At 48.9% G+C, this 24,653-nt stretch overlaps 1 protein-coding gene across 6 annotated transcripts in view; it reads left to right on the top strand.

Moving 5' to 3' along the window:
• The window catches only part of ST6GAL1 (ST6 beta-galactoside alpha-2,6-sialyltransferase 1), a 123,719-nt gene that overhangs the window by 42,479 nt on the left and 56,587 nt on the right, over positions 1-24,653 (top strand). The window contains exon 2 of one of the 6 annotated variants that reach the window (XM_039488222.1): positions 313-432. The exons of 2 other annotated variants lie outside the window; for them this stretch is intronic. The gene's annotated coding sequence lies outside the window, so the exon portion shown is untranslated. Of the gene's footprint in view, positions 1-312; positions 433-14,032; positions 14,054-14,407; positions 14,427-19,162; positions 19,270-24,653 lie in introns of those variants that run through there. 3 more of the 6 variants (XM_039488225.1, XM_039488226.1, XM_039488224.1) reach the window with 3 other exon arrangements.

Here is a 24,653-nt window from a genome sequence, read left to right as displayed (position 1 = left end):
GCTTTGGTGCAGACCCAGGAAAGTGATTCCATAACAGTAGTGGTGCTGGACTTCCCAGAGTGGGTAGGGGTGAGCACCTCCTTCTGCATCAACCAGTGGTGTCAAGCCAGTGCTGTGTGAGGTACACTCAGTTATAGGGTTGTGTGGGTGCTGCTCTGTCATACTCCCTTTCCCCAAGGTACAGAGTTATTCTGAGGTCTACCCATAACCCCCCACAGTATAGCCCTTAAGTCTGCAGTGCCAAGAATACCTAGACAATGGGAAACTCTGCTTCTCTTTTATAATTTGACTTTTCCCATTTTTTCTCCTTAGGAACAGAGAGAGGGAGTCTGATCTACAGATTTCATAACTGGGTGGATGCTTTGGTGACATCAGTCTTGTCTGTAATCTTTTGTCACTTAACAGAAAGGGTCTCCAGTCAGGAGGGAACAAGTGAGTCTATATTCCACCATACTCTGCCCCACACAATGGGGCAGTGAAGATGGGAGGGAGGGTAAACAGTTTATTGGCTGAAGTACTGAGTTTGAGGTGAGCACTAGGTCTACATATACAATCCTTAGTTGGCAGTTTTCCTAATATTAACCCAAGTTAACACTTATGTTGTAAATCATTCATCAGTAGGGCTGAAATTCCCTCCCCGCAAATTAGTGAAGGAGCTATTATTTTCCAACTATACTCTAATATGTTACAGAAGAATAAAAGTAGCAGGCAGCCGTGAATAAAATTTTATATGCAGTACTATATTTTAATGTTTGCCTTTTGTAACTATTACAGTGTATTACTATACACTGAATGGAACGCAGAGGTAATTCCCAGCAGTCTGATTGGACAGTGTACAAGACATTAATTCTCTAGAAATTCACTGCACCTTTCAGATTTGCTTTACATCTCTGAGTTTTGGAATATATTATCCAGAAGGAGTAAATGTTTAGCCCCTTACTGATTGGGTTTCTGTTCTGAACATAGAGCTGTCCTGTTTTATGCTTTCTGTTGTCAGTAGATGAAGGTTTTGTGGTTGTTCCTTTTTATGGCTTTACAGAAGTGATCAGTCTCGTGTTATCCAACTTGGGACCTTATCCTCTTTCAGGAGGAAGTAAGTGTAGTTCCATATAATTTGAATGAAAAGAGATGTTGTTTTGTTCCTGACATGAGTAGTTGATGGGTTAATGCTTGACTCTCTTTTATACCCAGTGGTGCAAGTAGAAATCATTTCTTGCTGGTACTGTACTCATGGGAGGGCCACAAGGGGGGCACGTGACCTCCCCACATGACCCTCCATGTGACCCTGCCCCCAGCTTGGGGCCCCCATGCTCTCCCCGTCCCCTCTGATACCTCCCTTTGTATATACAAACATCAACATGCTTAACTACTCACTTTCTCCCCACATATGTAGTATTCAATCTGTTTATATGGAATATGGGAGTTGGGTGAGGAGCCATTTAAGAATATGTATGACTTATTAAAAGACAAATTTTAAGTAGAACTGTATCCTAAACTGCTTTATGGTGGTGTACCCAAACATTGCATTTCAATGGGGGATTCAACTTCCTTTATAGGAACAGACTCCTGAAACTCTTACCAGTCCACAAAAGTGGTCCATAGTCATACAAATAATCCCATGGTCTTCAATGGGATTGATCAAATGATTAAGGGTTTATAGGATTAGGTTCCAAATTTGTAAATTGTTCTGGATGAAACTGACAATGCCTGAGCTATCAGATCAGAAGGAGCTTCATTCGAATAAAGGTGGGCAGAGGTGTGATAAGTCTTAGCTCCGTTGCTAAGATGAGGAACATATTTTCAGCAAACTTCTTGGCAGATTCCTGAGGTGGCTGGTTTAAGGCCGTCAGCGTCTGGCATTATAATCTTCACTTATAGTACTCTCACCCACAAAGCATGGGGCATTTGTTTTCTTTGTTTTGATGCTCCAGTTAACAAAATGCATGTTAGACTAGTTTGGCTGCAAAGAAGAATTCTATGTTTACACTGGGGACAACACCTGATTCCCGTCAGGCTGCAGAACTGGGCTGATATCAGAATCCAAACATCCTCTGGTCAGTGCAAGCAGAGGCATTCCTCTAATGATTTGGACTTGATGTGATGCAGTATGGATATCAAATATAATTCAGACCAATGGGGAGAAACAATCAAAAACACTGTTTAAACACCTTTAATCCCCCTCCCTCCCCTCTTGAGGACTCCTGACCAACATAACAGCACAATACGTATTGTGATGGAGCAAGGCCGGATGGCTACAGGAAAGTACTCAGGAACAGGTATGTTAGCCCCAGGCTAAGCAAATCCCTAGTACCATGGGAACCAAAATGGCAGTTGCTCCAGGGTAATTAAGGCACCTGGGGCCAATTAAGAACTTTCTAGAAGGCACCGGAGAAGAACTTTCTAGAAGGCACCGGAGAGAGCTACATTGATTGGAGCACCTGCAGCCAATCAGGGCAGGCTAATCAGGGCACCTGGTATAAAAAGGGGAGCTCACTCCAGTCAAGCAGGAGGAGCCAGAGGAGAGAAGTGCGTGTGAGGAGCTGGGAGCAAGAGGCACAAGGAGCTGAGACTGAGAGGGTGTGCTGCTGGAGGATTGAGGAATTATCATACAATCAAGCATTATCAGACACCAGGAGGAAGGACCTGTGGTGAGGATAAAGAAGGTGTTTGGAGGAGCCCATGGGAAGTAGCCCAGGGAATTGTAGCTGTCATGCAGCTGTTATAAGAGGCACTATAGACAGCTGCATTCCACAGGGCCCTGGGCTGGAACCCGGAGTAGAGGGTGGGCCCAGGTTCCCCCCAAACCTCCCAACTCCTGATCAGACACAGGAGGAGTTGATCCAGACTGTGGGTTCCACCAGAGGGGAAGATCACTGAGGTGAGCAAATCTGCCAAGAAGCGCAGGACCCACCAAGGTAGAAGAGGGACTTTGTCACAGTATGCTAACAAACTTAAAAACAAAGCCATTTAAAGAATGAATGCCCTCCCTAGCCATGTTCTGCTCTTTTAAGGAGCAGAGCACAGCCCCATTCCACCCACTCTCTGTAGCGGGGAGCTAGCCCTAAGTCTTTCCGATATTCCATACCTGTTAAAAATCTCTTGCTGGTACTGTGTATTGGCGGGTACCCCCTACTTGCACTCCTGTTTATACGTGATCCTGTAACCAAAAAATGTGGACCTACTTCTGGTGCCTGCAAGGACTCTTATTGCAATCAGTGGGGCTGTTTGTGTTGGGGTTTGCCGCAGGGATAGGATTGGCAGGCTCAGGGGTCTATTTTGTATTTGTTAGTCTGCAACTATTTTTCCCCAGTAGAGACTCAGGATGACATAGACATCAAGGGGTTCTGCAAGTCAGAACTGAGGTGCATTGCCAGAGGCTGAGCTGTCTGGAGAAACTTATATAATGCCTACACTGTGCCTGGCTCCTTATGATGTTAGTTTTCCCAGCAGGATATCTGGTTGGTGTTTGATGGGTCTTGCATACTTATGTTGGATTCATTTTGGGGAGTACTGCTTTAAACCTTGAAATCCATGCCTGGGTTTAATAGTGCAGGATTGTTCGAAATGTTTGGCAACCTTTGCATCCTTTTTTAATTTTAAAGAATCAATTCTTCATCCCTGATCATTAAGCTTTAATATATCTGAGGCAGTGTTAATGAAGAGCAGCCTGAATACCACAAACCACATGTTATTATTGGTTGGATCTGGTGCAAGACTTCCTAACTGAATGGCAAAACTAGTGGTCAAGGTACTGGACTAGGATGGGACTTGGGAGATCTGGTATTCTTTCCTGGCTGTGCCAGAGACTTGCTATGTGACCTTGGCAAGTTGCTTAAAGAGACACTGTCAACTTGAACAGTCACTTTTCAGACTTTGATAATCAAAGTATTCATATAAAAATAACCTAACATTCTCTAGAATGACTTCCCACTAACTTACAGCTTATTGGCAGAATTTTCCCTTGAAATTTCTTTTTCAGTTGGCACAATGCAGTATTCTCTCTCTTCTTGGCACCCTCATCACTGTGGGGAAAAAGAAAGGTGTTTCATATTATGTTATGCATTTTTTTGCCCCAGTTGCTTGGATGGAGGAGGAGAGAAGGAAGCCAAATCTATTTTACTAGAGCCAAGCAAATTATTTACAGAGAATAATTTTAATGAACTTAGCCTCCTCATTTTTGCCTGTGGAATGTGCATAAGGCAGGGGCTGTAGTGAGAAATGAGGGAATGGCAACTCAGAGGAGGAGTAAGAGCTGTGTTTGAAGATCACCACTTTTAAGAGTGATGCATGGGTGAGTGGGGGCTGACTACATAGACTGCTCAGAACAATATGTCACTGAAGATGAGCTGATTACTGTGAGAACCTTCACTCTGGAATTTCCTGACTCTTAGGGTTTAAATTCCTAAACTTCACGTGTTGAAGTTTTTGTTTTGCTTTTTGTCTCTTCCCCCTCTCCCCAGAGAATAAGTAGCTTGGACTCTGGCAGGCTGGGTAGTGCATCTATTGCTCAGGTAGCCTGAAAGATGTAGATTGATATTTGGCTTCCAGTAATGAAATGAAAAGTGTTTTACTTATGAACCTCAGCAGTATGCCTCATACAGCCAAGTATCAATTGAGTCAGTTTATATGAATTTATGCTTTATCATGGACTTCATTCACAGGAGCCAGGAGCTCAAAAATCAGGGTGAGTCTTAGTGGAAGGTCAGTCATTTTAGGATGCTTCTAATCTTTCCAACCCTAGACAGGATCAGAAGGGGAAATACTGAAATATTGTGACTTGCAGTGAATCTGGTCTTTCTGTCACTTGTCCTAGTGAAATGTACAGGCTAGTTTTTAGTTCAGAGTCCTTGAGTATCCGGTGCTTTTGAGGGTCACATTTCTCTAATTTACATTGAATCCAGTTGTTAGCACACTAGCCTGGGACTTGGGAGACCTGGGTGCAGTTCCTACCTCACCACAGACTTCCTGTATGACTGTGCTTAGCCTCTGTGTGCCTCAGCTCTCCATCTGTACAATGGGGATAATAGCACTGACCTCCCTCACAGGGTGTTGTAAGAATAAATACATTAAAGATGGTGAGGTGCTCCGATAACGATGGTAATGGGGGCCTGTAGTGAGGCGGCCTGGCTCCCGACGGCCCCAGAGAGAGAGGAACCAGAACAGCCACCCCAGTGGGCGGAGCTACCGCCACCTGTTCCCGCCCCCCGGAAGTCAAGGGGCGGGACAGGAAGTATAAAAGCCCGGCCCCAGCGGTCAGTTGGAGCCCAGCGGCCGGAGAGGACAGACGCTCCTGCTCGGGCTCCTGCCGGACCGAGCCTGCCCGAGCCAGGTACCCTGACACAGACGGACCGAGCCTCCCTCGAGCCAGGTATCCTGACGTGGACCGCCCGAGCCTCCCTCGAGCCAGGTACCCCGAGGTGGACTGGCCGAGCCTGCCCCGAGTCCGGTACCCCGAGGAGCGGCCCGAGCGGCCCCTTGACCCGAGTCTGGAGGAGCGGCCCGACCTAGACAGCCCTCAGCACGCCGAGGAGCCCATGGTGTGGGACCCCGCTGCCGAGCCCAGCGATGAGCAGGTACCCATGGAGGGGGAGATGGGAAGTAGCCCGGGGGTAGCTGACCCCAGTCTGGCTACTACAGAGGAAGAGCCGATGTTGGTGTGTTTTGGTCAGGACCCCACCGACACAGCAGCAGACTGACTGCCGCTGTTAGGGCCCCGGGCTGGGACACAGTGGAGTGGGTGGGCCTGTGTCCCCCCCTGCCACCCCACGTACGGGTGGCAGTCTTCCCCCTCACACCAGCGCTCAGGCCTAGAAGCCTGCACGCACCTGCTGTTGCTCAGCTCCTGTCCGAGGACCTGAGCTCCTTGAACTATTGGTTGCTGCCCCGCTCTGACCTAGGGCTTGGGCTTACTGACTATTATTATTGCTCAGCTCCTGATGCAAGGACCTGAGCCCTGAACTATTATTATTGCTCAGCTCCTGATGCAAGGACCTGAGCCCTGAACTATTATTATTGCTCAGCTCCTGATGCAAGGACCTGAGCCCCCTGGACTCTTGAGTGTTGCCCCGCCCTGACTAAGGGCCTGGGCTTCCTGACTTTGTTATTACTGCTCAGCTCCTAAGGTAAGGACCTGAGCTCTGAGACTAGTGCTACTGCCCCGCTCCTGAGGCAAGGACCGGAGCCCTAAACCTAGCACTAAGTGTTTGGTGCCTGCCCTGACTGTGGGCCTGGGCTTACAAGTGCCCCTGTGGGTTCAGCTCCTGCTGAGAGGAGCTGAGCTCAGGACTGCTGGGTCACTGCCCCGCCCTGATTGAGGGCCGGGGCTTAGCGTATTGACTTTATTGGTGCTCAGCCTGCAGAAAGGATCTGAGCCCCGGGACTCTTGTGTGCTGCCCCGCCCTGAGCTAGGGTTAGGGCTTATTGACTTTGTGTTTGCTCAGCTCCGGCTGCAAGAACTGGAGCTTAGAACTGGTTTGCTGCCCAGCCCTGACTGAGGGCTGGGGCTCATTGCAGTGACCGTGTGCCTTTTGTTTAGCCCCTGCCTGAGGGGCAGAACCCCGAGACCTTCAGAACCCGAGGACTGATTTGGGGCCATGTAGTGAGGCGGCCTGGCTCCCGATGGCCCCTGAGAGGGCACGGCCCCAGCACCGGACTATTACACGTGGTGCCTTCTCTGAGGACCTTTCTGCCCAGAATGTGGGCACAAACTCTAGACACCGGTGAAAAGGGGGCGGCGGGAGAGAGACCTCCCGCTAGAGATGTGGACCTATCCCAGCTCCTGGCCCTCATGACCGAGAGCCAGGAGCGACAGCAGGCGGCCCAGGCGCGACACCAACAGGAGCACCTGGCTGCTCAGCAGCTTCAGCAGTAGCAGTTGTAGAGCAGCTGGGGGTCCAACAACGGCAGCTGATTGCGGATCTGGTTACCCAACACCAGGACTTTCAGCAGAAATGTGTCCAGCAGCTTGCAGCGGCCCTAGCCCGACCGGGGGAACCCCTACCCGGGGGCTCCGCAGGGGCCCCGCGGCCCAGTCCCCCAATTCGGTTGATGAAGATGGGGCCCGAGGATGATCCCGAGGCTTTTCTTGTCACCTTTGAGAGGGTGGCTGTCGTCGCAGGCTGGACCCCGGACCAGTGGGCCACCATTCTGGCCCCATACTTAACGGGGACTGCCCAGACGATCTACCGAGGCCTGTCGGTGGAAGCGGCCCAGGATTACAACCTAGTGAAAGCCACTATTCTGGACGCACTGGACGTGAGTCCAGAGACCTACCGGCAACGGTTTAGGAGCCTGGCCTATCCCCCAGGGGCCCGGCCGCGGATGGTGGCTCAGGAACTGCGGGAGACCTGCAAAAAGTGGCTACAGCCCGAACGCCGGACATCAGAAGAGCTGATGGAACAGATTGTATTGGAACAATTTGCCCATGTACTTCCGCCGAGGGGAAGATCCTGGGTCCTCCGCCACAGGCCGACGACAGTGTCCGCGGCCGTTACTTTAATGGAGGACTTCCTCGCGGCTGAGACCCCGTCGGGGTCAGCTAGCCGGGCAGTCCCGGTCCGGACGGAGCGCCCCAACCCAGAAAAGAGGGGGCCACCCCCCCTGGCAGCCATAAGTGTTCCCTCCCGTAGCGTAGAGGGCCGGGCCCGGATGGCCGCGCCCTCCGGGAAATCCACGCGGACCCCGGCGCCCACAGCCAGAGGATACAGCCGGAACCCCCCCGGGGGAGACCCTGGGACCCGGTCGCGGACGGAGCGAGCCACCCTGGGGCCCTGTTTCTCCTGCGGAAAGTATGGCCATTTGCAGCGGGACTGCCCTGAACTGGAGTGTGCGTTTGGCCAAGTCTACTCCGGGGAAGGCCGTGCCCGATGCCCGCAAGTGGCCAAGATCACCGTGCCAGTGGTCATTGAGGGTCGCCAGGCGGTGGCCCTCCTCGACTCCGGCTGTGGCCAAACGCTGGTCTGCCAGGCCGTAGGCCTGCCGGCGGACGGCCACCTGGAGAAGATTCCACTGCAGTGTATACATGGAGATATACGACCCTACCCCAGTGCCCAGGCTCAACTGACCATTGATGGGGTCACCCAGCGGATGACAGTGGGGCTGGCGCCACGGTTGGCGTACCCGGTGATCCTGGGGCGGGACTGGCCCGACTTCACCACCGTATTATGCCGCCACCTCGAGGGTAGCCCGCCGGCCACGCCGGCATTGGGAGGAGAGGCACCGGGGACCGGGGAGGACAAGATGGAAACCCCCGCCCCTACCAGTCCCACGGGAGGACGTGAAGACCCTCCCCGAGGGGGAAGAGAGGATCCCTCACCTTCCACGGATTTTTGCCGGGACCAACGGGCCGACCCCACACTCCAACGGACCTACGAGCAGCTGGCCTCTGTGGATGGGACTATTCTCGACTCCCAGCGAGCGGCGCAATGGCCGCACTTTGAGCTCCGACAAGAGCGCCTTTATCACATGGAAAAGGACCCCCGCACCGGGGACATCCGGACACAGCTCCTCGTGCCGCGGTGTCACCGCCGGGCGGTCATGAAATTGGCCCACGACGTCCCAGCGGCTGGGCACCTCGGGCACGACAAGATGCTGGCCCGGATCCTGGGGCGCTTCTTCTGGCCCGGGGTGTACCAAGACGTAAAGGACTATTGCAATTCGTGTCCGGAATGCCAGTTGGCCGCCCCCGCCCGGGCCCCTAAGGCCCCGTTGGTGCCGATGCCTCTAATGGAAACCCCCTTTGAACGTGTGGCTGTGGACCTGGTGGGCCCCCTCCCGAAGAGCAGCACGGGGTTCCAATATATTTTAGTTCTGATGGACTATGCCACCAGGTTCCCCGAAGCCATTCCTCTTCGGAACATCTCAGCCCGCACCATTGCCATGGAACTGGTGAAGGTCTTCGCCCGCGTCGGCCTACCCCGGGAGCTCCTCACGGATCAAGGGACCAATTTCACGTCTCGGCTGCTTAAGCAAGTCTGTGAAATCATGGGGGTCAAGCAACTCCGAACGTCCGTCTATCATCCCCAGACCGATGGATTAGTGGAGAGATTCAACCGGACGCTGAAAGGGATGTTGCGTCGGTTTCCCCCGGAGGACCTTCGCCGGTGGGACCAGCTCCTTCCGCCCCTGCTCCTAGCAATACGAGAAGTTCCCCAGTCATCGACGAAGTTCTCCCCCTTCGAATTATTATGAGCAGGTACCCATGGAGGGGGAGATGGGAAGTAGCCCGGGGGTAGCTGATCCCAGTCTGGCTACGACAGAGGAAGAGCCAATGTCGGTGTGTTTCGGTCAGGACCCCACCGACACAGCAGCAGACTGACTGCCGCTGTTAGGGCCCCGGGCTGGGACACAGTGGAGTGGGTGGGCCTGTGTCCCCCCCTGCCACCCCACGTACGGGTGGCAGTCTTCCCCCTCACACCAGCGCTCAGGCCTAGAAGCCTGCACGCACCTGCTGTTGCTCAGCTCCTGTCCGAGGACCTGAGCTCCTTGAACTATTGGTTGCTGCCCCGCCCTGACCTAGGGCTTGGGCTTACTGACTATTATTGCTCAGCTCCTGATGCAAGGACCTGAGCCCTGAACTATTATTATTGCTCAGCTCCTGATGCAAGGACCTGAGCCCTGAACTATTATTATTGCTCAGCTCCTGATGCAAGGACCTGAGCCCTGAACTATTATTATTGCTCAGCCCCTGCTGTAAGGACCTGAGCCTAGAACTGCTGTGTTGCTGCCCCGCCCTGACTAAGGGCCTGGGCTTCCTGACTTTGTTATTACTGCTCAGCTCCTAAGGTAAGGACCTGAGCTCTGAGACTAGTGCTACTGCCCCGCTCCTGAGGCAAGGACCGGAGCCCTAAACCTAGCACTAAGTGTTTGGTGCCCCGCCCTGACTGCGGGCCTGGGCTTACAAGTGCCCCTGTGGGTTCAGCTCCTGCTGAGAGGAGCTGAGCTCAGGACTGCTGGGTCACTGCCCTGCCCTGATTGAGGGCCGGGGCTTAGCGTATTGACTTTATTGGTGCTCAGCCTGCAGAAAGGATCTGAGCCCCGGGACTCTTGTGTGCTGCCCCGCCCTGAGCTAGGGTTAGGGCTTATTGACTTTGTGTTTGCTCAGCTCCGGCTGCAAGAACCGGAGCTTAGAACTGGTTTGCTGCCCAGCCCTGACTGAGGGCTGGGGCTCATTGCAGTGACCGTGTGCCTTTTGTTTAGCCCCTGCCTGAGGGGCAGAACCCCGAGACCTTCAGAACCCGAGGACTGATTTGGGGCCGTGTAGTGAGGCGGCCTGGCTCCCGACGGCCCCTGAGAGGGCACGGCCCCAGCACCGGACTATTACAGGGCCCGATGTGCATCTTAGATAGATAATTAGAGAAAATATCATATGCCTGATGCTTAGAACTCATGAAATTTGTTCAGATAGAAAATAAATGGCAAGCTTCACTATTTCTTTTCCTTCACAGCATCTTGGATTTTACATTTTATGATAGTGAGTAATGATAACTTTTATCAAAGGCCCTGACTGGTCCTGCAAAGACTCATGTGTGTAATTTGCTTTACACATGGGAGTATCCCATTGTCTTTAGTGGGACTTACCCATATGCATAAAGGTAAGCATGTGCATAATTCTTTGCAGGATGCCTTAAGCTGGTAGTTCTGGCCAAACTCTGTTGTCATATATGAAATGGGCAGCTTCTGTTAAAGTTAGTACAAGTCATGGATGTGATTCTGAGAGCAGAAGTTGGCATAAGGGTAAAAGTGCAACTGCATGCAGAACATCTTTGATTACTCTTGGAGAACCTGCCTCCACAATCCCTTCAGTAAATTAAATTGACTGGATTTCAGTAACCACAGGCTTTTTAATCTAACCTTGTTTGTGCGTCTTTCATTGCAATCGTCCTCAGCATCTGGTTGCATAACTAAGATTTGTTAGTTTTCAGTTTGTGCATACAGGCGTACTGGGGCAGTTTTTTGACTGCCCTCAATTTAAGAATAATCCACTGACTACAAAGCATTGAAATAGTATGCATCGCAATCTTGAAGCATTGCTTAGATCATCCACCTTAGGGGCATCCTGCATTGGCTTGGTACTCTGGCTACATCTTCAACCCCTACAGCCTTTTTTCTTGGCCCAATGGCAGTGTGTCCCCTTGTTCAAAGAATATCCCTCTGTTTGTACTGTCCTTCTTAGCTTTATGGGCCCACTTGCCCCACATGTCTCCCTATGGATTCCACACTTTTGGGCTCCTCTCAGCTCAAGTAGTGGTCCTTTCCCATGCAGAGGCTAAGCATCAAACTTGGAGAATACTGGGCTCTGTGCACTTCGGACCCCCATTCCTACATGTTTGTATTAATGTGATATATAAACAGACTGAAGGGAGTTGTACTCCTCTCCTCCTCTCTGAACGTGGGAGTCTGAGCTGAAGCCTGTCTTGTATCCCTGCACTGGTTGATCATCAGGGGAAGTGCATGGTCATCATCAACAATCCCCAGAGAATGGAATCTCAACCCCTGTATTTTACAGCAATGTAGACTGGGATGAGATCCCTAGCAGTAGCCCAATTCACCTCCTTTGCATCCACACTAGGTTCTTGGCGCCCAAAGCACTAGACACAGACACCTTTGCATGGCTTGGAACTGGGCTACCTCCCCTTACCTAATACCTAGAATGCTAAAAAGTCAGAGTTGATATTGCTAGATCCCTGACACCCATTACTCTGATGGGCTGCTTATTTGGAAGCGATGAGTCTAATACTGGGGTTCCCCCTTTGAACTCCTCTTCCATTTGGCTCTCCTGGCCCAGGGAACAATTCTGGTCTCCTGCAACGTACTGTTTAGGTAAGTAGCGTAAAGACTGACTGGGGCTGCTTCACAGGAGATTTTTTCTGATGTTGTGAAATTCTTCCTACCTTTGTTCATTGGGGTATTGTAGTGCTGGGGTGGTTGTCCCTCCCCCTCTGTGTTAGAGAGAGGCCACACTGCCTCACTTCGCCGTTGGGGCCTCGGCCAAATAGCAGGGGAATTAGCATAGGTGTTAGCTTCCTGACCGGTCTAATGGGCTGGGCAGCCAACCGTCAAGGGCCCTGGGACTCTTCAAGCAGGGGCTGCACCCACCTTAGTCTATGGCCTCAGGGCCCTTGTGGTAGGGGTCCAGGCCAACACAGACATAAGTAGATCCAAGCTCTTCAGCTCAAGGCAGAGCACCCTGAGTAGTCAATTGGCTCCGGCCTCTGGAGACAGAAGCGGCGCAAATCCTGTAGTCAGTTAGCCCCAGATTCTTGCTTCAGAGGCTGGGCACATCCAATATTCAATGAGCTCTGTGCTCTTGTTGCAGAGCCGGAGCACACCCAGCAGTCAATTAGTCCTGGGCTCTTGTAGCAGAGCCAGAGAAAACCCAGCAGGTAATGAGCTCTGGTTTCTAGTGGCAGAGATGGAATGAACCCCAGGGGTGAGCATCCTAGCTCCAGCGGACAACCGACAAGCACAGGCACTGGGTCTGATGAGGGGAGGCTTCCACCCCAGGGGTGGAGTGGCAGGTGGGGTCTAGGCCCACCCTACTCCACTGGACACTGACCCAGAGCCCTAACAGTGACAGAGTAGTCCGCCACTAGTCAGTGGGGATCTCAACCGCAACATGCTGGCCGTGCTTCAGGCAAAGCTGCAGCCAGACTAAGGTCAGCTGCCCCTCTGGGTAGGTGGCCTGTGGCAGTCCCAGCAGGTCTGTGGCAGAAGCAGGCTCCACAGCAGGCAGGGCGTCACTGGGTTCAGCAGCAGGGTCAGTGGCAGGGAGTGAGCAGAGTCCGTCTGCCTCCTTCGGTGTCGCCGTTCCAACTGAGCGGGAGGCTCTGCCCATTATACTTCCTGTCCTGGTGACATCCTTCCGGCAGGAGGAGCGAGGCAGGCCTCGCTCCGCCAACTTGGGCATGGAGGGTGGTTCCTCCCTCTCTGACTCAGAGGGAGGCCACACTGCCTCACTACAGGTCAGGGCCGCCTGGGGGGGGAAGAGGGGGACAAGTGGGGCAATTTGCCCCGGGCCCCACAGGGGCCCCCATGAGTTTTTCGGGGCCTTCTTCCGCTCCGGGTCTTAGGTGGCAATTCGGCAGCAGGGGGGTCCTTCCGCTCTGGGACCTGCCGCTGAAGTGCCGGGTCTTCAGCAGCAATTCGGCAGCGGGGGCCCCCAGCCACCGGAGACCCCAGGCCCCCTGAATCCTGTGGACGGCCCTGCTTCAGATACCGAGAGAAACATCTTCACCCATGCTGGTTCCCTTCACGGTGGATTTCACTTCCCCCTTGCAGGCTTCATGTATGATTTTAGTCATTGCCCTCAGAGCTAATTTTAATCTGCTGTTTGTGGGTTTGTTGCTGGCAGAGATAGATCATAGGTTTGTTTCAGGAGACTCTCCCACTTCTTACTGCAGTGATACTGATCCAGTTCAGTTGTTCGTCAGTGGAATCTCTCTTGATATTGCTGGGCTTGTGGCTCCTGCATATGAGCCACTGGAAGGAACCCCTCTTAAACTCATGAGTTGGCCTCTTTGGTCATGATAACTTTTGCTATATAGGTGGGTGAGCGGAATTTTCTTGTCATAACCCCTGTATGGTCAGTTTTCTCCTAAGGAGATGGCCTTTTGGCTGTCACCTGACTTATTCCTTCAGTGAACATCACGGGCCTGATTCTGATTTTCCTAACACAGGTGTAACGCCATAGAGTTCAATGTAGGCCTACTTGAATTAAACATCATGTAAAATAATTGCTGCTACCTCCTTTGTTGTTTCAGCTCCACTAGTGATAAAGTGGTAGTGACAGTGGGAAACTTTAGCCAACACAGCCTAGTATATTTACAGCTAAGGTGTTTATTTTATGGGCTGATGACCAAGATGATGGTCAGCAAACAGCTCCAGCTCCATAACCACTTGTCCTGGGCTCTTTCCATGTCATGGACAGCAAGGACAGAAGCCTCCACATCTCATGTGTGCAGGCTTGGTCATCTCCCAGGTCTTGCATATGAGACCATCAGCTGGATGTGTTTTGCCTCCTTTGGTTGTAAAGTCCTACAGGCTACATGCTAAGGTAAGACCTCCCTTTGCTACACCCTTTGTCAGCTATCAAATGTTTTTGTTCATATGATGGAAGAGGGATGTATGACAAGGGAAAATTACTCACCAGTAATTCCTTTTGTCATCTCTCTCTCATTCTTTCCTGACATCACACATTCTGCTTTCTTTCCATCTGCATTCTTCTCTCCTGTATTTTCTCTATACTCCTTTCTTCCTATCACTCTGGATGTTTTCTAACTGCTAGGAAGGCAGTGGGCTGGGGCCGTATACACAGTGCTTGACTGGCAGATATTCTGCCTGCTTGATGCTGGTAGGTGGAGCCATGATACTTGAATGTCTCTGTTCAGAGGATGGGGAGACAAAGGGTACAGAGCAAGGAATTAGCAGTAAGTAAGATTGTCTTGCTTGTCACAGCAGATTGAACACTTATCTATAGTGTACTGTGGAGCATGCTGGTTGTATTTTAATCTAATTTTAAGCCTCTTTTCCACTTGAAGGGGAGCAGGGAACCCTTCAGTTTCTCCTAAGCTTGTTAGGTTTATTAGTCTTATCTGCATATACTGCCATCCAGCACTGTTGCATATGCTGTTCTCCATAAGGATAGAATGCTATAGGGCTCGCTGCTGTTTCACTAAAAACTAGTGCTCTTGAAGAATGCGTCCTTTTAGTCCTTTCATATTCATAGAATGGCATTCAGATTTCTAAGGTTTTTGCATCATATTCCACTGAAATGGTTTTATTTCCGCAAAATTACTTATTTTGGATGTTTGATAGCATCTTTTGTGCAAGGATAAGCTACATGAGAGAGATTCCACTGGAATGAATTACAGCAGTCTGAAACATTTCTTATTCTGTCCTAGCAGTTGTCTTAATGAAGGGGGAAGAGTTTCCTTGATGGTCTTGGCATTTGTACCTTTATTATTTGCTACAGTGCCTGGTGTCTGCAGACCCCTTTCCCTGCAGTCCTTTTTTTTATTTTATTTTTTTTTGAGACAATCAGAAGTAATGAAGGTGTACATCTGAACTGTGTGGAGGATTTAAAAAAAATACATAAAATGTGAACACAATCCATGGAGTATGCTTGCTTAAAGACAGGCCCAGTCTACTCTACATATACCACAATATCAGGAGATCTGATTATAACAAGGTTCCATTTTGTAGCGCAGGCAGCACCGTAACAATGTTAACTGTATTAGTGTCTGGTTAAAACTGAGAATGTAAATACCTGCGTGTGCACACAAAAGGAAATGCAAAGGTTAATCTTCTCCTAGTGATGGTATCATGTCCACAGTACATAGCTGTGTGTTATTAGTTGAGCTGTTTAAATTTATACTTTAATTATTCACAAATGCTTCCTGCAGTAAAAGAACATAAAGGTTGCAAAATCAAACACTCAAAAGTTAATAAATGCCAGAATTCATATAGCCTGCGCAGCCTTAGTTTTGGTCCCCTTCTGCATAGGCACTATAACATTCTTTAATTACATGATCACTTGCTATTTCTTTTCACAAAACCCCTCCCTGACTCAGGGCACATAATGGATGGTGCTCTCTTAAGGAGAAGCTTTTAAATAATATTTTATCCTCACTGTTCAATATGTGGCCGTAGGCCTTATTTACCGCTCTCTATTCAAACCTTGCTCTGAAGGCAGAAATATTAATTTCTTCCGGGGCTTTTCTATGGCACTCATCATTATACTATCTGACAGCTTCACAAACACTGGTGAATTTATTTTCCCAAAACCCCTGTAAGTGTAGGGGGTGGGGTGTTATCCCTTTTTATGGATGGGAGCCAAGGCACAGAGAAATGGAGGTAAAAAATATCCACCAATTTTGGGTGCCCAGTTTGAGGTGCCTAAGACCTGATTTTTCAGGCTACTTTGCATTATATAGCAATTTATATGTTCAAAGCACAGCTTCCTTTGTCTTCAGTTGCAGCTGTGAGTGCTCAGCACTTCTGCAGATCAGATCCCAGGGGCTGAAGTCGGGCATGTAGAAAATGAGGAACACAGTTAAAAATTTGGTTTAAGTAGCTTGCCCGGCATCACATGGGAATTCTACGGCAAGGCAGGGGTAGAATCCAGTTTCCCAGGGCAGCATTCAACTGCCTTAAACATGAAACCATCCTTCCCCTTTCTGCATTCCCTTGCCTCATTCATGACACATTTTCCAACTTCTGCCAAAAATGAAGCAGGGATTCTACAGACAACTGTTGTCTTCACTACACAGCTTTGATTCATCTCCAGTGTGGGCCCATTCAGCATATTAATCTGGCAGGGGTCCTGTGGAAAAAATTGTATATGCCCACGTAATTATAGATGGTATGATAATACATACAAAAGGGGGCCATTGTAAGGTTGCGCAGATAAACTTATTTAAATGTGCTAGGCGCTTTACGAACAGAGAACTAAAAGTCGGTCCCTGCCCCAGAGAGTTTACAATCCAAGTGACTAATGTTATTCTTCAGTTTTCAAATTTATAAATCTTAGTGTCAAAAAATTTGTGAAAAAAACAAAAACCGAGTAGCATGGCTACCACTAAAAAAAATTGTGCATTCGCTGCTGGTGTGAAGGATGGCTTGAAACCGTCTCCAGTTTTCTTAACAAGTAGGAGTTTATATCCAGAAGGCTCCACTCAGAACAAGTTGTGCAAATAGGCACTCACTGCAGTTGGTTACAAATCAAGACGTGTGTGTGTGTGTGTGTGTGTGTGTGTGTGAAGTAGGGGAAGGGTCAAGGAATTCATCCCACTAGCTCTTTATTGATCCAGGCTCCTCTCCTCTCTGCACAAGAGTCTTTGCTGGCTGCCTACAGCGCTGGGGCAGCAGGAATCCTTGCAGACCTGTGTGATGGTTCCCAATGGCAGCTTCACCTTCCAAACACTAGTGCTTTTGGGTGGGGCTGCAAGGGCTTGGCAGCTGTCTTCCCACCTCAGTGGCCTGATGAGGGGTGGAAGGCTCTTCGGGCTGATGGGCCCTATTCATGGCGGATTGCTCTGGAGCCTGGCGGTGGGGAGAAGGACTATTATGCTGCCTTCCCTGCTGTCCTTTATGCTAGGAGACCCCACATCCCAAATGAGACTTTGAGGCAGGCCCCACTTCCCTCAGCTGTTGTTCCATGAGGACCCCACTGATACATATGGCTGTGTGTGTGTGGAGTCTGGGGCCTGGTCTACACTGGGGGGGGGGGGTGTCGAACTAAGGTACGCAAGTTCAGCTACGCAAATAGCGTAGCTGAACTCGAACTACCTTAGTTCGAACTACTCACCCGTCCAGACGCCGCGGGATTGAAGTCCGCGGCTCCTCTGTCGAACTCCGAACGCGCTCCCGTCGACTCCGGAACTCCACCACCGCGAACGACGGTGGCGGAGTCGAACTATCGCGTCTAGATTAGACGTGATAGTTTGAACTCCGAGAAGTCGAACTCTACGCATCGACCCGGCAGGTAAATATAGACCTACCTTGGGACTCTGCCTCCTGGAGAATAGCCAAGGCTGGGTGGCTCTTTGGAGACACTGCCATACTCTGATTCCAGTTGGACTTGGGGGGCACTGAGCCATGGTAGAACTTTAGTCAGGGTCCATCCGCATTAAGTGGGAGGATCAGGGTTTGGCCCATATAATGTTTCTTCTCTGGCAAGCCTATCCTAACTAAAGGTTCATTCCTCACATCACCTCAGCTGAGTAATAAACACACCATTGCTTAAACTATACTGCAAGTCAGGTGGGATTCACTGGTATATCTGAAGGCAGAATTTATCCCACATGTATCACTAGAGCCCCAAGATATGGCAAAGTTTTGGCCAGGATGAAAAGACAGATTGTTCACTGCTGGACCAGCAGATACAGAATTGCCACCTAAAGAAAACAGGGTAACTTCTGCTGCCCTTAACAACACACAAGGATCTACCTGCTTTTTCAAGTTACATACTTTTAAACACATAGGGCCTGATCCAAAGGCCACTGAAGTCTCTGGGAGTCTTTCTGTTGACTTCAGTGGGCTTTGGATCAAGCCCAAAGTGAAGTATTGCTTGGAAAAAAAGGCAGAGGCAGAGTGCGTACCACAGAACCTACTCCTTTCCCCTTTGTGTTGGCCAGTTTCCAGCTGTTGCTGCATTGAACCAATTCTTCATGGACATTAAGGTTGTTTCTCAGGGACTGATTCTTCAGTTCAAAGGAATGCAGTATAACTACGTTTTGTGCAGTGATGTATTTAATACTCTAGCTGAGGGCTTGTCTACCCATAAACTGCTTCAGCGGTGAAGACACTCCCTGTGCCAACAGGAGAGGATCTCCTGTCCCTGTAGTTAATCCACCTCCCTGAGAGGTGGTAGCCAGGTTAACAGAAGAATTCTCCCATCACGGCTGTCTGTACTAGGGGTTAGGTCGGTTTAACTGCATTGTTCAAGGGTATGGATTTTTCACACTCCCGAGCGACATAGTTATACTGACCCAATTTCCTAAAGTAGACCAAGCCTGAGAGAACCTCAGGCAAAAACCTATGGTTAGCAGTTTTTCAAATAGATATTCGGGTACCATAGTGGTGGGTGTACGTGTAGGGGTGTGGTCTATAACCCCACAGTAAAATTATACACACTCTCTCCCAGGGTTCTGTTTGGTTGCACTAAATAAATGAGAGTAAAACTCAAGCCCATCTCTTCATTTCCTAGCATCTAACTCAATACAGACGGCTTTTGTAGATGACAGAATTTGGTTTTCAAATACAATGTGTAATATTGTATGTCTGAGTCACACCAAAGCCCTATGCAAATAGCATGCTTGTGGTGTATTAACTGTAGAAGCTGATCTGGCCATGATAGGTTTAGCAACTGCTTAAACATAGCCCTGAGCATTAGACCCTGTTTTAGTGAGATACAGAATACTGGCCAGGACCACATGATCCCTTTTTAAAAATGATTTGTTAGACAGAACAAAGTTTAAAATAGCCCAATGTCCCGAGCCTTTCTGAGGCGTGTTTCTCTTCCTGTGGTAGATGTGGCCATAGGCTGTTCATATCAGCATCCTTCTAAAAGTGCAAGATATGGGGATTGTTTTCCTATATGTTCCCGCATAAACCCCAGTAATCTTAGTGGATCTGTTTATTTCCCTGTTTATTTCCCAGTAGAGGAGCAGCGTGATGCAGCAGTGAAAGAAGTGGCAATGGTGAAGAGGAACTGAGACCAATTGGGATTCACTTCCCCTCTTTGTTCTTACTGCTAGACATGGTGCCTCAGTGAGTATTGCTGAAGTCATCATTGTCTGGGGAAGAAGAAACTGGTGTTTTTTAGTCACTGGATGTAGGACACAGAAAAGGAGATGTAAGCACAGCCTAACACTGTTGAGCATATTCCTGGTTCAGCGTATTTCAGGTTCAAGGGGAGATGGGCCAGTGGTTAGGGTACTAGCCTGGAATTCAGGAGATCCAGGTTCAGTTCCCTGGTCCACCCCAGACTTCCTGTGTGCCCTCTGTCAAGTAAGTTAATGGCTCTGTGCCTCAGTTTCCCATTTGTAAAATGAGGCAAATAACACATGCTACATCACAGAAGCGTGGTGAAGATAATTACATTAAAAGATTGTGAGGTCCTCATACTGTGGTTATGGAGGCACTGAAGAACCTCAGACAGGTAAATGTAAATCATGGCTTTCCTTTGTATATACTCAATGTTTGTATAGGCACAGTTATGCTGGTTGCTGGCCTCACTGATGACTGAATCCCAAGAAGGTTTTTGTTGTTGAAGGGATCATACGGATCCCAGCAAGCTCCAGTTTCTCTGCTTTTGTAGAACATTCCCTGACAAAACTTGAAAGAGGAGAATGAAAAGATTTTTGAGCCTTTGCCAACTTCATAATTTTGGAAGACAGCAGAGTGGCTGGTCCTTTATTGGCGCCCCTTGTATGACTTTCTCGAGTGCAAGGAGGATCAGCTTGAACATAAAGGGAGTTCAACATTTGTTTCTGCTAGGGTCTGATTTTTTTTTTTTCAAGAAGATGCCAGTTCTGGTTGGATTTCCTGGTGGGGTTTCCAGCAGCTATAGAGGAATCTCCACCAGTGGGAATAGGCCATGAAGGAATATTAACTTCTTATGGGATAGGTCCAATCAGGAACTATTCCAGAGAGCATCATATCCCTAACACGGTCCCCTCCTGCACTTCTTTCTAGTTCTGCTCATGTAAATCCAGGAAAGCATGTAGGCCATAATCATGGAGATGGGTTGCCCTGAAATGAGGGCTTTAATCTCCTCCCAATAATTGCAATTCACAGAAATAAACATTAAGAGATTATAGCAGAACTAGCTCCTCTAGCTAAGGCTATGTAATAGTTTTCATTCAACTCTCTTGCTTCCTCACTCAGAATTTACTGCAACTTTCAGCTTTGCAGCTGAATTTTTCCAGTTTAGCCTCTGCCAAAAGGTATCTTTAAAAAAGAGTTTGAGCAAAAACGGTTCAGCCATTCTTGAATGTGAGGAGATGAAAAAACCCACACTTTTTTCTATTGTGGAAACATTCTTGCAACCTGGCCCTGTGAGCAAACTAGAAGGTAGCTGAACATTGGAACAAAACTCACAAAATGGCTTTGTTCCAGAGGAAATTGGGTTTGAGTGAGTTTTATGAGTCTTTGAAAATCATATATTGAGCATGGGCAGTGGATTTATTTATTAATTAAAATTACTGTTACTGAAGGAGTTTCAAGAAGAAGATAATCTCTATTATAATTGTTTACTGTGTATGGTCCGTTCTTCAGCATAACTAGTCAGTTTCACATTTTTTAGCTTGTTCTCTATGTTGAAAGAGGTAGAGAAAACAAACTCCCAGATAGGAAATACGTTTTTTAAAAACTACCCAGTTTTGACACACTCTTTAACTTTGACCCCGTCCCCATGCCAAATACTGTATATTAAAAAATAATATTTTGGAGATCCACTTTCTTTTAATAAGGAACTGATACAAGTGTTCTTGAATGTATCAATAATGTTTAAAAACGCAATTTCTGCTGCTTGCACTTCAGAAAGCTCAGCAGACTGCTCAATTTGCCAAAAAATGTAATTTTTTTAATCAGAAAAAAGTTTTAGTTTTGGGATGTTATCCCTGTGTTTTAAATCAGGGGTTCTCAACTTGAGAGTCTTGACCACTTTGTCCATATGCTGCTAAATGGGAGGGAAGCAGATCTGGTCAAAAATGTGTTTGTTTTGTTTTTCCCAAGATAAAACTTCAAATTTTTTTTTAGTGGAATTTCGAATATTGAAAAATTCAATCTAAAAATGGAAATGCCATCTTGGTGCATCATGGGAGTTGCCATTTGGGTGCTTTATGTTCCAGTTCTCCTCTGTGGGCTGGGGTTCCTGGTTGTATGACATCTCTGATCATGGTTTCCCTTCTTGGAGAGGGGAGGTGGTTTAGCATTGAAGTCCCAGGCCATGGTACATCATGAGAGATGTAGTCCATCAGGGGAGCCTGGCTTGGAGAGAAGAACTGGAACATAAAGCACCCAAACTACAACTCTTATGAGATACTATGATGGGGTTGATTAGGCTCAGAGGCTACCTGTTGGAGGCCTCAGGGTCCTGCCACACCCCGTCACAGAGAGGAGCAGAAGAGAGGTTCTCCAAGTGGCCTAGAATGGCTGAGGGGGGAGCAGCCAATCAGGGTCCAGTATGGCCATATGAAAAGGAGATGCAGAGCCAAAGACAGTCAGTTGTTGTTTGGAGCTGGAGGAGAGAGGACTGTGTTCCTGGCTGGCTGAAAGAGCAGCAGGACCATGGACAGCTCAGTGCGAGCAGGGACCGGGGGGAGCAAGATAGTGCTACTGACTGGCTGCTGGGACTGAGCCCAAGACAGTTGCTGGCAGGGACTGGAGGCGTGAGAGAGCGCTCTTGGCTGACTGTTGGAACTGAGTAAGGTCTGAGCCCTGGGAGGAAGCCCTGGGGGTATGGGGACTAATTAAAGACTGGGCCCACAGAGGGCTACAGAGATATGAACAGAGGGTACGGGATAGGCCCCTATTGGATTGTGTACCCTGGAAGGGGTCTGTTTTGTCTCGCATACAGACTGTGTTTGGGGCTAAGCTGGAGGGCTGAGTCACTGAAAACCTGCCTGAGAAACCACTGACAGGGGTCACCATAAACTGAAAGACTGCAGGCGCATGCATTCAGCCAGAAGGTGCTCGCGAGAGGTGGTTGCCAGCCCATTACACCTACCCTGACAGCATTTGCACATTGAAATATTTTGTGGGTTGTTCCCCACCCCCAACTCCAGAATAAAGCATTTTTCTATGAAAAATAGACATCTCACAAAAAACTTAGTCTAGTCAAAAAATGGTTGAAAAAGAAAAACTTCTGACCAGCCCTACAGGGGAGTTCCAGTTAGGTCCTGGCTAGATGGGAGGGCAGAGTATCAGGGAGCTCCCAGTAGGAAAACGGGGGTAATGGTGGAGAAAGATTGAGAGCCACCATCAGATCTGAGTCACTGATTAAGATTCCATGGATTGGTCTGTATGCCATGCAGAAAAATCCACAGATCACCAGACCTACCTTCATATAGCCAGTAACCATCCCAGACTCACAAAGAAGTTTATCTACAGCCAGACACTCAGATACCATAGAATATGCTCTTCAGAGAAAGTTCAGGATATGCACCTTAACAGACTCAAAACTGCCCTCACCAAACAAGGACGCTCCACCAGAGAAGTAGATCACATCATGGATTGGGCCACCCTGAGAGAACTTTCTTTAATGCAGAAATAACCTCCCTTCTACTGCACACCCCTAATTGTCACCTACCACCCCACACTGGGAATAACTCCTGGTCATTCCCGGCAGATGGTACAGAATGGCTGGTAACCGTCTTCATCATAGCAACTGGAGGCTGAGCTCCATCAGTCCCCCCCCCCCTTTCATGTCTAAAGAAAAGATTCTGTACTGCCTGGGCTATCATAGCAGCGGGAGGTTGGGCTCCTCACCCCCCCCACACACACACCTTTTAATGTCCTGCCTGGACTATTATAGCAGCTGGAGGCTTCCTCCTCCTCATTTTATCTCACTAAAAAGTCAGTGTTTATTATTCCTGCATTCTTTATTACTTCATCACACAAATGGGGGACACTGCCATGGTAGCCCAGGAGGGTTGGGGGAGGAGGGAAGTAATGGGTGGGGTTGTTGCAGGGGCACCTCCTAGAATGGCATGCAGCTCATCATTTCTGCGGGATCTCTGGGGCTCTGACCCGGAGTGGCTGTGCTCTCTGGTTCTCTAGTACACTTGCCCCATATTCTAGGCAGGACTGACTCTATTTTTAGACAAAACATAAAGAAGGGAATGACCCGGGGAGTCATTCCCATTTTTGTCCATGCGCCCCCGGCCGACCTCAACGAGGCCAGCCAGGAGCACCCATGACATCAGCAGACGGTACAGAACGACTGATAACTGTCATCTCATCGCCAATTTACAATGGCATGGCAGACGGTGCAATAGGGATGGTAACCGACTCTGCTACCTTGCAAAGGCAAATGAATGCTGCTGTGTAGCACTGCAGTACCGCGTCTGTCAGCAGCATCCAGTACACATACGGTGACAGTGACAAAAGGCAAAACGGGCTCCATGGTTGCCATGCTATGGCTTCTGCCAGGGCAAACCAGGGAAAAAGGGCGCAAAATGATTGTCTGCCGTTGCTTTCACGGAGGAAGGATTGAGTGACGACATTTACCCAGAATCACCCGCAACACTGTTTTTGCATTGGGATCTCAACCCAGAATTCCAATGGGCGGGGGAAACTGCAGGAACTATGGGATAGCTACAGGATAGCTACCCACAGTGCAACGCTCCGGAAATCGATGCTAGCCTCAGTACATGGACGCACACCGCTGAATTAATGTGCTTAGTGTGGCTGCATGCACTCGACTTTATACAATCTGTTTTACAAAACCGGTTTATGTAAAATTGGAATAATCCCGTAGTGTAGACATACCCCATGTGATTTCATGCCTCTAAGCTCTGTAAACATGTAAAATGTTCATGTCAAGGTTTATTAGACAAATAGTTTCTGAACGTCATAGCTAGTGAATGTGAGAGAAGGAAATGAATTGGCCTGTATTTAGTTTGATGTTACCTCTGTTAAGAGTTTCTAATGACTGATGTTAATTTGGCTGGTAACTAGGCAGCATGGAATCTGGCTCACATCAGGGCTCGATGTACTTTATTACAGCAAAGGAGGCAGGCTCTCATGACCTAGAAAATCTTTCTTACTTTCTGTTTTGCAATTTGATGGTGCAACATGTTTTGTTGAACTTCCATTTACACTGTACCCCTGGGAAGAGAGTGGAGTCTGCCTTGGCAAGTGCTTGAAATTAAAGGGTATATGCTTTCTGTTTCCTTGCCCAAAACTGATGAAAAATTGAAAAACAGTAATGTGCTCACCATTCTCACTTCACTGTCAGGTCTGGCAACTAGAGCTGGTTCAAAAACAATTTTAAGGAAAATCTCAAATTATGAAAAAATGTCCCCTTGCTTTGCTGGCTGCTGCCTTCCTTGGAACTATCCCTGTCTTTGGAGCTTAGTCTTGGCAGCAGCCCTAGCTCTCCGGGGTCCCCCTTCCCTTGCCTCTAGTCCTTCCACCTAGATCTGCTC

This window comes from Mauremys reevesii, linkage group 9, assembly GCF_016161935.1.
Source record: "Mauremys reevesii isolate NIE-2019 linkage group 9, ASM1616193v1, whole genome shotgun sequence".
Classification (NCBI taxonomy): Eukaryota; Metazoa; Chordata; order Testudines; family Geoemydidae; genus Mauremys; species Mauremys reevesii.
The sequence above is the reverse complement of the archived record's forward strand: the minus strand, read 5'-3'. Positions and strand labels throughout refer to the sequence as shown.